Raw genomic sequence first — 13,104 nt, 5'->3', positions numbered from 1 at the left:
TACTATCATTTAAAACCAAGACCAACCAGAATTTAACATTTGGAATGGAATAAAAACACTTCTGTACGAATGTCGGAGTCCTGCTTTTTAGCTAGTTTGAATTGACCTCATTCAAAGGTAAGATAATTGTTGTAGTTGGAAGTTACATTTCCGAATGTAATGTAATGATAGTTGACGTACATGTTTTTATGTAATGTAATGTAATGATACCACAATGTAATGTAACGTAGATGAAATTATATCTAAATAAAATTGTCTAAGAATTAATGTTGTGTACTTATCGAATTTATTTATTCAATACGCCATTTTTATTTGAATTAATGTTGTGCACTTATTATAATTTACTTATTCGATACGCAATATTTGTTCGAATTCACGTTAGATTTTATTCGAATTTTAATTATTTGAATTCACGTTAGATTTTATTCGAATTTTATTCGGATTTTATATAAATAAATGAAAATAAAAACTAAAATAAAGGAACACAAGTAATATATATAAAATCAAATTTTATTAATATAATAATACATTTACAATGGGGTAAAACTAAATCTGCTTCGTCGTACCAATAACATTAAAAATAACATCTTCGTCGTACATTTATTCCTTAATAGGTGGAGTCATCTTCGTCGTACATTTATTGACTGAGGATGAGCCTGAGAAATACCAGACTCAATTTATTGACTGAGGATGAGCCTGAGAAATACCAGACTCACTTTAGTGAGTACATTAAGAAAGGAATCGAGGCAGATGGCCTTGAGGAGCTTTACAAGAAGGTTCATGCTGCAATTCGTGTTGTTCCTCACTTGAATATATAACCAATGAACAAGTTCTGGTTGAGTTTCTTTGAGTACTGGACTATGACAAACAAACATTTTGTAGAAGAAAGAGTAAAGAAGTAAAGAGGACATGAGAGTAAGGAGGAGAAAATGTGAGGAAATGTGAGAATGTGAGGGTTTTTATAGGGGAAAAATGTAGAAAAAAATAGGTTGAATGAATGATGGAAAAAGAGGTTGAATGATGGAAAAAGAGGTTGAATGTAGAAAAAATAGGTTGAATGTTGAAAGAAAATAGGTTGAATGTGGAAAAAATATGGAAAATATGTGTTGAATGAATGAAGAAAAAGAGGTTGAAGGGTGAAAAGGACGGTGCATCCTAGAACGCACGTAGCGGCTGTTAACTGCCGCTGGAAGACTCCAGCGGGTGTTAACTGCCGGCGCATTAACCAGCGGCTGTTAACTGCCGCTGGGGGTAAAATGGTCATTTCCATGTGTCAATTGGAAGTATTCTATGTCAGAAAAGCAATTTTTTAACATGTTTTTATTCTTGTTTTTTTGTTGAGCCCAGGTCTCCAATGAAGTTCCCCCCTCTTAAATTGTTTCAGATTTGGTCCATTTGTTATGGGGAAAAATGACTAAAAAACATTTATTTTTTTAGAAAAATGACAATATGTCAGAGGGTATTTTTGGTGTAAAAAAATCAACCAAAAGTTTAAAACATAAATAAAATATTTAATTCGTGTGACTGCATAAATTCGAAGAAGTTAGTAGATAGGCTCACGAATTAGGGATTAGTTTTAAAAATGCCTCCGGATTGAATTTGGAATTTAAGGTCGAAACTGGATAGTCCCTCAAAAAAAAAAAAGGTCGAAACTGGATAAGAAAAAAGTTCAAGTCAAAATTGTCATGAAATTATATGACTTGAATGGAAATGGTGATTTTTTTTTTTTTTGTTACAAAGCTAAAGCAAAAGAAAAAAAAAGAAAGAAAGAAAAAAAAAGACAATCAAGCTCTTAGGAAGCAAGTTCCTCTAGCATCAGTTTTAAGCTTGTCAATGAGATCATGAGGAGGTGACTGATGCTCCAAGAAAGCTATATTTGACGAAGCCCCAAGCTTGGCGATGAAATCGGCGCAATGATTCCCTTCTCTTAGGGTCTGTTTGGTAAGGCTACCAAAAGAGCTTATAGCTTATAGCTTATAAGCTCATTTGACAAAAAAAGCCCTGTTTGGTAACTTTTTTTACAATGAGCTTATAGCTTATTTCACGAATTTCAACGAGCTTATAAGCTATTTTTCAGAAGCTATTCCAAGTAGCATTTGAGCTTATAGCTTATAGCTTCTCACTTTTAATTCCATTTCTACCCTTATTATTCTAACTAAATTCCATTTTTACCCATTACAATTTATTAATATAACTTCCTCATAAATACTACTGTGTCTCTTGCGAACAAAAATCCAATTCTTTTTCAAAAAAATTAAAAAAAGAAGCACTTGTCTTTCCTTGTTTTTTTTTCTTTTCTTTATACGGCATACCGTCAGTTTTGTTAGTTTTTTTTTTTTTACAAACCAAATATACTTTTTTTAACGTGCAAATCAATATACCTTCAGCTGTATTTTACAATTGATGAAAATATACCTTTTGTTATTTTGAACTAAATAAAAATATTTTTCAAATACTTAAATATTAATTGATATAAATTTTATTATAAATTAAAAATACCCTTTTATGTCATTTTACATTTATCAGCTAGTTGAACCGCTAATTTTACCAAACACTTCAACTAGCTTATCAGTCATCAGTCATCAGCTAGCTTATCGGCTAAAAGCTATCAGCTAGCTTATCAGCTAAAAGCTATCAGCTATCCGTTATTTTTACCAAACAGAGCCTTAGAGTGTGAAGGATATTATAGTTGTGGGAAGCTATTAAATCCTTGATATCTTGAATTAGCACCGCATAGGCATGGTATTCATATTCATAAACTTCTCCTGCTATGAGATTAACTGACAGTTGAGAGTCTGAGAAACATACTAGGTCCTCAATTCCCATGTTTACTGCTAGATGAAGGCCTTTGAGGATGGCCATGAGCTCAGCTTGAAGAATGCACGTTGATCCTTGGTGATTAAATGTAAAGAACTATACAAATTTTAATTTGTCAAAAAAAAACTATACAAATTTTAATTTGTCAAAAAAAAAACTATACAAATTTTAATTTGTGAAAATTAAACTTTACAAATTTTAATTTCAATGAAGAGAGAATCGCATCAAAGACATCATACACATAACTCAATTGACAGGAATATCATATTATATATGTATGGACCGAGATTCGAATATCAGATTTCCTGCTTATTCACATTAAGGATAGATTTATAATTAATGAACTACTTGAACAAAAATAAATAAAAATCACATCAAGTTAAACATTATATATCAGATTTCCTGCTTATTCACATTAAGGATAGATTTATAATTACTGAACTATTTGAACAAAAATAAATAAAAATCACATCAAATTTAACATTATATAACACTCCATTATGTTTAAGTATTTTAATATGATTATGACTTTACACCACATTTATTTGTTATAGATATGATTATGTGCACATAATCTATATATCCATTTCAAAAAACAAAAAACTCATCTATATATCGTTAAAAAAGTTATCATATATATATATATATATATATATATATATATATATATATATATATATCCATCTGTGTGTGTTTGTTTCAAGTGTAACAAATTTAATCCTAGGAATAACATTCCTTGGAATATAAGGATAGGAATTTTATTCCAAGGTATTTACAAAAAAAATGTTTGGTTAACATTATAATATTCCAAGGAACCTTAAAAATAGGAAATATAATAGGTAATTATACATAATTTTATTCTCATCTCCATGGGAACTTTATTCCCACCATTTTCTTTGGGAAAATTTTTCTATTCCCAGGAACATTTTATACCCGGGAATAAAATTTAATAAACTTGTAACAAACATAGGCATATGCATTTTTATGATTTTATTCCCAAGAATCTACAAAAATAACTTGAAACAAACACAAAAATGCTATTTAAAGCAAAAAACTGTCGGGCGAAATTTTCACGATACACTGGCATGTATGCCGGTCACCCTTATCTCATGTTTTCCATCTTTTTTCCCCACCTCCCCATGATATCCGCTCAACATAGCTTTTAATTCAGGACCAATTCGAGACAATTGTTGTCGCTATATATAGCACTTCCGATATGTTAAATATTTTGTTTTCGGAGGGTTGTTATTTTTCAAAAAGGAATGATATTTTGACATCCAATTTTCAACAACTTTTTGGGACAACCTTTTTCCATTATTCTTATTGGACAATGATAATAGAGAGAGAGAGAGAGAGAGAGAGAGAGAGAGAGAGAGAGAGAGAGAGAGAGAGAGAGAGAGAGAGAGAGAGAGAGAGAGAGAGAGAGAGAGAGAAAAGGAAGTGAGAGAATAAAAGTATAATGAGTATAAAAGAGAGTTGTCCCTAAAAGTTGTTGAAAATTGGATGTCAGAATAGCATTCCTCTTTTTCAAACTCAATTGTGTTTTTATCGTTGTGTGTCATTTTAGACAAAGTTTCAAATGAATGTCCCTTACACTTTTTAATGCAGAATTATTATTTTACTTTTAATTATACCCTTTAATTAACTGAGCATACACTACTTCTAAAACATTCCATCAATAGTAAATAATATTAATTTAGTAAAGTTATCATGTCTTTAGACATCATTATTATATTTCTTAATTTATGCGTAAAAATCTTAAACGACGCTCATTTTAAAACGGAGGAAGTATATGTCATAGCATTAAAGACTAATTATACATACTAGCGAAAAGACGGACACTCACATGCCCGTCTTTCCGCTATTTTTATTGCGCTAACGTTTGAAAATTATTAACGGTGATTTTTTATGAAGTTTTGATTTTGATTAAAACTAAAAATATAAATGTTTGCTGCCTTCAAGTTATAACGGAAGAAGAGATTATGAGAGAGAAGAGAAATAAGGTTTTTTTTTTGTTTTAATTATTTTTTTAATTAAAACATTACACACGTGATATTTTTATTTATTTTTAAATTAAAAATTACACATGTGACGCCCACGTGTGCGTTGAATGGGTCAAAATTGGTTTGGGGTTCAAAACTGAAAAGGGGCAATAGGTTGAATCGTAATTTATTTTGTTAGGAGGCCAAAATCGTGATACTTAAGGGGTCAAAATTGTTATTAAGCAAAAAAAAAAAAAAACTCATCTATATATATGATAAAAGATTTAGTTCTTGGAGAGTTGGAATTGTTCAAACTTATCCATATACATATAGATTGTACATCATCTGTAACAACTCCTTGGTTACTTGATTCTTTTACAATTCTCATTTGTAACTAAGTGTGTTCTATTTGCGTGTCATTTTCCGCAACACTATATTTAGAATAGTATCCATATATTATCATCTGAGTTATCCCCCAATACAAATCCAGACACAACGGGGAGCTGCCATAAGAATGTTAATATATATATATATATATATATATATATATATATATATATATATATATATATATATATATATATATATAGGGGTGGGATATTTTGACTCCAAGAGCAAGTCTATAAACTTACTCCAAATCTAGACCTTTAATTTTAATATCAATTAATGGTTAGGATTAATGAATAATAATTGCTATTGTGAGGTTGATTTCTTTTCTCTATGGCAAAACAAAAGGTTTGCTGCAAAACATGTCGGAAATTTGAAACTCCATTGATACCCACAATTCTTTTTTTTATATAGATTAAACGATTCCTTCCCTTTTGCTACCCAATGGTTTTTTATTTTTTTGAGATTAATTTAAACTCCATTGATACCCAAGATCATTCTAATTGACTAACTCCTCTTCAAATTATCAATTATTTAAACAATTCCACATTATTTCAATTCTTGATTATTTTAACGGTTTTATAAAACATGATTTTCCAGATCTTTCTTTCATTGTATATGTCATGGCTCCTCTTCAAATTATCAATTCCATTTCCTACAAACCCTAAGAATTCTACGCTATTGAAAGAGAAGAACGAAACTATTTCAAGGAAAAATTAACGAAAGACTACTATGGTTTGCATCATAGAAAATTGATTTCGAATCATGAAATGGAGTTTGCTTGAAAACGGCCACCACAATACTCAATTTCTTTGAAGGTTTTGGTGAATAAAAAAATGTATTTTTGGAGATGTGTTTAGGAGGACAAAAACCAAGAGGGGGTTTACGGGAAGAGCAGATATAACACACCTCAAAGCCGTTAGATTAAAAAGAATCAAGGGTAGGGATTTGGAGTAAGTCTATAGATTTACTCTTGGAGTCAATATATCTCTCCTCATATATATATATACATATTTGTTTAGATGGATTAATAAATAAATATGTATGTGTATATATATAGATATAGGTGATAATTGTAATTATTTTAAATGATTAATTTAACTAATTAGATACTACATAAATGTTAAGGAAAATGCTATTTATCTAGAAAAATAGCATCAAAAATTTTTCAAGACACTTGTGACAAGTTTTAATTGCATGATTTATTTGTCTACTTCCTATTTTTCAGCCACACCTCCTTGAATTGTGGCAAATAGTGCATTGTGATTGGTTGCTTTTTATTCTTGAAGAATTCTTGATGTTTTTTTTCTCTAGAGATATAGCATTGCTCAAATGTTAATGTTCAGCATTGAAGAAGCCAAACACAAGAGTGTTAATCAAAATATATCATATTTAATAATGCACACAGAGCGTTCATGCGAAAAGCACCAACTCGCACGTGCGTGCGTGCGCGCACTCACACTATAGGAAGTAGGTACAATCAAATGTATGATTAAAACGATCGATACGGTTGTACCCACATTCATACCCCGCAAAAACTATGAGAGTAGATCTCTGTAATGACAAATAAATTAATCAAATGTAATTTGATGAAGAATATATTAATAAAAAGGTGTACGGATTGAAGTCAAATGTTTTTAAAGGAACTAATGGTTATAATTGATTGGCGTGTCTGTATGAGTATCGTGTAAGAATTTAAGTCCCATGTTTAAGTGACTTAATATGAAAACCTTGTGATTTCTCATGGTTTATTAGCATGTATCTTTTTTGATAGAAATAAGCCAATCCAAACAATTAAATGAGGTAAATATTCGAGTTGAGAGATCAAATGAATCAGAGATTCAAATTCCACATTAGATACACATAATCCAATCACACTCATCACACAATTACAATTCATTCATCCTACTTTTAATTAATTAATTATTCTATAAAAATTTGTATCAATCAATTCATTTGTATGCCTCGTCGATGCTATATATATCGCCATATATATAGTCTATGCACAAGCACATGTTCGGGTAAATTCAAAATTTTAATCTTTATTTTTTATACTTATCAATTATAATTTTTTATTAATATATTCTTCATATAATTACATTTCTTTAATTTATTTTTAATTATAGAGATCTACTCTCATACTCTTTGCGGGTATGAATGTGGGTACATTCGTATTCATCGTTTTGATTGTACGTTTTGTCGTACCTGCTTCTTATAGTGTTAGCACACTTGGTTGGATATGTACGTGCTGATCCATTGGTGTCTTTGCGGCACCGCTAAGTGTTATGGTAAGTCAATTTTTCTATAATAATTTTTATAAAATTATAATATTACCAATTTGCCACTAATTTTATGTATGAATATTTTGTAGATACTTGTGGTTCGGACGCATAGTGTGCAGCCCATGCCACTTATTCTATCACCTTCCCTTACTAGGAGTGCAGTGATATGGTTCGGGTATGGATTCTTGCTCGACAGCATTACCATATATGTAAGTATTTGAGTATTTATTTAATTAAATCAATTATCATTTATATATTATTCTTTTAATCGATTAATTTTTTCCAGCTCCCAAACGTGATTGGATTCACGTTGGGGGAAATCCAGATCGCGTTATATATACTTTTCTCGGTATGGGTAGATAGAGCACACATCTACAGATGAGGAGGTATAATTAATCTTTTTTTTTGATGGAATAATTAATCTTTTATATTTTAACATTTTTCAAAAAAATCTTTTATTTTATTTTTAATACATATTTCTTATATTCATTAGGTACATGGTGCTTCACATACCAAGCTCAAGAGTATTGTGGTGGGTAGGTCAGATTTTGTTCAGCTCCCAAACGTGATTGGATTCACGTTGGGGGCAATCCAGATCGCGTTATATATATACTTTTCTCGGTATGGGCAGATAGAGCACACATCTACAGATGAGAAGGTATAATTAATCTTTTATATTTTAACATTTTTCAAAAAAATCTTTTCTTTTATTTTTAATACATATTTCTTATTTTCATTAGGTACCTGGTGCTTCACATACCGAGCTCAAGAGCATTGTGGTGGGTAGGTCAGATTTTGTTCAGCTCCCAGACGTGATTGGATTCACGTTGGGGGCAATCCAGATCGCGATATATATATATATATATATTTCTCGGTATGGGCAGATAGAGCACACATCTACAGACTACAGATGAGGAGGTATAATTAATCTTTTATATTTTAACATTTTTCAAAAAAATCTTTTCTTTTATTTTTAATACATATTTCTTATTTTCATTAGGTACCTGGTGCTTCACATACCGAGCTCAAGAGTATTGTGGTGGGTAGGTCAGATTTTGAGATATATATCTATTTTTATATTTTCATGGGTTTGAACTCTTGAGAAAAAAAAATGATGATGATAAATAAATAAAAACAATTTAGTTGAGAGAGAGAGAGTACTATTTTGTATCATTCTTAACTAAAATAATGATCTTTGTAATATGATATATGCATAATAATATAGATGTTTTGGTTAATATTATATATGATCATGTAAACAAGTGTTCTAAGGGTGTTATTTAAGGATTTCATAAAAATAATTTTTGTTTTAAAAATACTTAGTAATAATTACACAAATTTTTAAGCAAAAGTTACCACTTTTGATTTCTTAAAGAATGTCCTAAAGGTGCTTGTTAGGATTTTCTTATTTTTATATACATGAATCTTTCTATAATTGTTGAAAGAGTTTTCTCCACAATAAATATTGAATATTATTAAGAATCGAATGCGGAATCGCAAGAGAACAATTATGAATTATATTTTTTTTGAAAGAATTATGAAGTATATCTATGTTTTCAAAATTAAAGTAGTGTGTGCGCGCGCATGAGTGTTTGCGTGTGTGTGTGTTTGTGTGGGTGGGTGCGTGCGTGCATGTATTGCCCTCACTACTCAAGACTTCTAGGTTAGTCCTTGACATAACTGATACTTATCCAAAACCTCTACATCTATCTCGTATTTCATCCTCGTGTGGAAAAAATCAATCCTTATTGTGTGGGATATCGATCTCCTTGTTCTCTTTTCACAATTTTGAGATTCAACATTCCAGTTTTCATAGAATTAACTCTTTTTTTCCCTCATTTTCTTGTAGACAATCATGGCTTTACATGTGAGAGCAGTTGGGTTCCTGCTTACCAACTGCTTGGGTCTATTGGGTAATTATTCTATGTAGGAAATATTGTGTCGTTCTTGGTGTTTCTCTCCCCGGTGTAAGTAAATTTGATTATTTTATTCATTTCAAACTTCTTGGGTTTTTACAATTTAAATATGGATTTTAGATTTTTTATAAGCTAAAAATAGTAACATTTGAACAAAATTTAATAAAAGCACAAGAAATGAAAATATACCATGCTGGAAGATAATACAATGTGCAATTGATGTGTTTTTATTAAATATTCATCAACCTTTATCATCTTCATGAAAAAAACCTAGTTTTTTTTAATTTTATTTTAAAATTCATCATTTCAACTTCAACTCAATATTCATCCAATTTGATGTTCATCATTAATTATTAATTATATTAAAAATTAAAAATCAATTAAGAAATAATTTATCCTTTTACAACTTCTCCATTATTTTCCTGTCTGCAACTTAATTCGTGAACACTCTCTCATACAATTCCAATTTAGTCATAAAATTAATCTTTAGTTTGACATGAATTTTCTATTGCAGGCCTACTTGTAGGCATATACAGACAAAGAAGCACACAAGATTTTTCAACATTGCCATATCTGGTGGCACTATTTAGTTGTACTTTATAGCTCTTATACAGATTGATGCAAGCTGATGTTGCTCTGCTTATATCAATCAATTCGTTTGGATGCCTCATCGAGGCTATATATATCATTGTATGCATAGTCTATGCACCGGCACATGTTTTCGGGTAAATTCAAAATTCTAACCTCTATTTTTTATACTTATAAATTCTAATTTTTATTAATATATTCTTCATATAATTACATTTCTTTAATTTATTTTTATTTACAGAGATCTACTCGCGTACTTTTTACGGGTATGAATGTGGGTACAACTTTATTGATCATTTTGATCATACGTTTTGATGTACTTGCTTCCTATAGTGTAAGCATTCCTGGTTGGATGTGTATATGTGTATCTATCGGTGTCTTTGCGGCTCCGCTGAGTGTTATGGTAAGTAAACTTTTCTATACTAATTTTTATAAGTTTTAATATTACAAATTTTCCACTAACTTTATGCATCAATATTTTGTAGATACATGTAGTTCATACACAAAATATGGAGTCCAAGCAATAGACTCTATTACTCTCCCTTATCGGAAGTTCAGTGATATGGTTTGGGTATGAATTCATGCTCAACAACATTAGCATCTATGTAAGTATTTATTTAATTTAATTAATAAAAAATTATTAAAATCATTCTTTATACATTTATTTGTTAAATGTTTAATTTTTTTTCCTGGTTCCCAATATGATTGGATTCACGTTGGGGGCCTTTCAGATTGGATTTTACTTATACTATTCTCGGTATGGGCAGACGGGTTCGGTTATGGTGCATAAGGAAATCCTTATGCACCCTGCATAAATCCAGATCTGCATAAATCCAGAAATGGTTTTGGAGTACAACTCACAGAAACCATTCCCACAGTAAAATGGTTTTGGAGTACAACATACTATAATTTTATGGGTGCTGGAAACCATTAAGTACATCCAATGGTTTTGGAGTACAACTCACAAAAACCATTTCTGGATTTATGCAGGGTGCATAAGGATTTTCCTTATGCACCACAACCCCAGCCTGGGCAGACGGTAGCAACTACAAATGAGGTATGATATAATTAACATTTAATGCTATATTATGTATAATTAATCTTTTATCTTTTAACATATTGAGCTGAAGACTATTGTGGTTAGGTCAGATTCAAATGAGAGGTATATATTTCCTACTTTTATGGATTTGAACTTTGAAGAATAAGATGATGATAATCAGGGCCGTCCCTAAGAATTCGTAGGCTCGGCTCTGGGAATGAAAAGAGGTCAGTGATAAAATCAAAACGTATTTTTTTTAAAAGAGCAATGTTCTATTTATTTTTTTTAAAAGATAAATATAAGGTGTCGTATATATGTGGTACACCGAAAGGTGAAAATGACTACCGTATACATGAGGAACCCCCACCTAACACCAAAAGCAAGAGGACCTAATTCTAATAGGCCTAAAAGGCTAAAACAAGAGGACATAAAATGGCTAGGGGTATTAAAAAAAATTGGAGGGCAGTAGTACTAGTGGATATTAAAAAAAACTTGAGGCCCATGACTGAGGGAGGCCCAGCTCTGTTGAGCTGTTTGCACCCCCTCAGGGCCGGGCCTGATGATAATGATGAAGAATATACAAAAAATTATATTTATTATTTTTTCTAGATTTATTTTAATAAGAATGAAATTAATTAAGAATAAAAATATTATTTTTTATATTTTTTTCTAGATTAATTTTTTTTGTCAGAACAATGGAGGAGAATAAAGAAGACGAATAGTTGTGGGAAGTTTTGAAGTGACGGAGCCAGTAGGAGATGATGAGATTACCGAAGAGGATAATGACGCTCAAATGGAAAGTGTATTGGATAGATACATGGAACATATAACTCAAAGGACATAGTAGTATCATTTAGGTTAGACAATATTTGCTTTAATTTATGAAAAGTCTATTTAATTTATTAAAAAACTATTGCAGGCTACCCTACAATTTGGATTTAGATTATGGTGCACTCTCTCAACTTCGACACCTTGGAGATCCATTTGTTGAAGAATTCTGCTCTTCTCTCAACACAAAACACTCACGCCCAACTAAATTGACAATTATACCTCTACGTGAGTTAACTCACGCAGCGTGACTTAAGTCACGCTAGAACAAAAAGCCATTCACCTCTTCTTCTTCATCTCTGCCTTCGTCTTGACTTTATGCACATGTATTGGACTTTATGCACATGCCTTTCCAACTCTATCATAATACTCTTTTGCCTACCTTAGACGTAAAAATCAAACACCATCATTAGTGAAAAAGGTTAAATGAGAATTACTAGATTCTTCTGGCAAAAAAGAAAAAGATGTTAGAACCAAACTAAATTTTAAACCCTAGAGTCAATCATGTTAATCATCAGAAATAACAAATCAATATGCGGAAGCGTACCTGAATTCATATTCGGAGATTGTTGATGTGGTAATGGCCTTCCAGATCAACACACACTCTCACTGAGAGAACCCTTTGTTATTCTCTTGATCTCCTTGTGATGATGGGATGTCAGCAAAGAACGGCGGCTTGGTGTGTGTGACTTGGGGACCATGACCTCTTTATTTATAGCACCCAAATTAGGGTTAACTATTGGTATTTCTATTTTAGCCCATCATAAAAATAGAATTACCCATTAGTCTCTACACATTAAAGGCCCACACCCTATTAGATACTCATAAGCCCACTTTAGCCAAACCTTATTAGATCACTTTAATTGGGCCTAACTTAAATGACAGTCTGTTTTATCTTGGTTTTCGGGTGTCAAACATTGATTACGTTTGAACCTTTTAAACCGGTGATATCTTATTTTTTCTTGGGAAGGGAAAAAGTAAGCAAAACCCTTGAGAATCGAGGTCCGGGAGTTGTTTTCGCTACGGGAAGGTGTTAGGCACCCATAACGACTATAGTATCCTATAGGAACCGTCTTTAATTTCTACGCGCGCGCTTTATTTTTAAATGCTATTTTGAAAAGTATTTATTAAACCTAAGAGTATTCTAAGTGAAGAATGGAAGGGAGAAGAATGTTTTTGGATTTTTATTTTAGTTGAATTGAAGGAATTTTGTTCCTTGCCTACGTACCCGTTTAAGGGATCAAATCCACCGTAGTTCTCTTTCA

The 13,104-nt window shown here is 31.2% G+C and overlaps 1 long non-coding RNA gene across 1 annotated transcript; it reads left to right on the top strand.

The window, feature by feature from the left end:
• Positions 1-9,125: 9,125 nt before the first annotated feature.
• On the top strand, positions 9,126-10,727 carry LOC146943476 (uncharacterized). The gene is made up of 3 exons (XR_015025578.1): positions 9,126-10,109; positions 10,214-10,375; positions 10,458-10,727. It is a non-coding gene; the product is annotated as an uncharacterized LOC146943476 (long non-coding RNA).
• Positions 10,728-13,104: the final 2,377 nt, after the last annotated feature.

This window comes from Medicago sativa, chromosome 2, assembly GCF_051527215.1.
Source record: "Medicago sativa cultivar Bolivia chromosome 2, Bolivia_mono, whole genome shotgun sequence".
Taxonomy (NCBI): Eukaryota; Viridiplantae; Streptophyta; class Magnoliopsida; order Fabales; family Fabaceae; genus Medicago; species Medicago sativa.
Note: the sequence above shows the minus strand (reverse complement) of the source record. Positions and strands in the feature narration are given on the sequence as shown.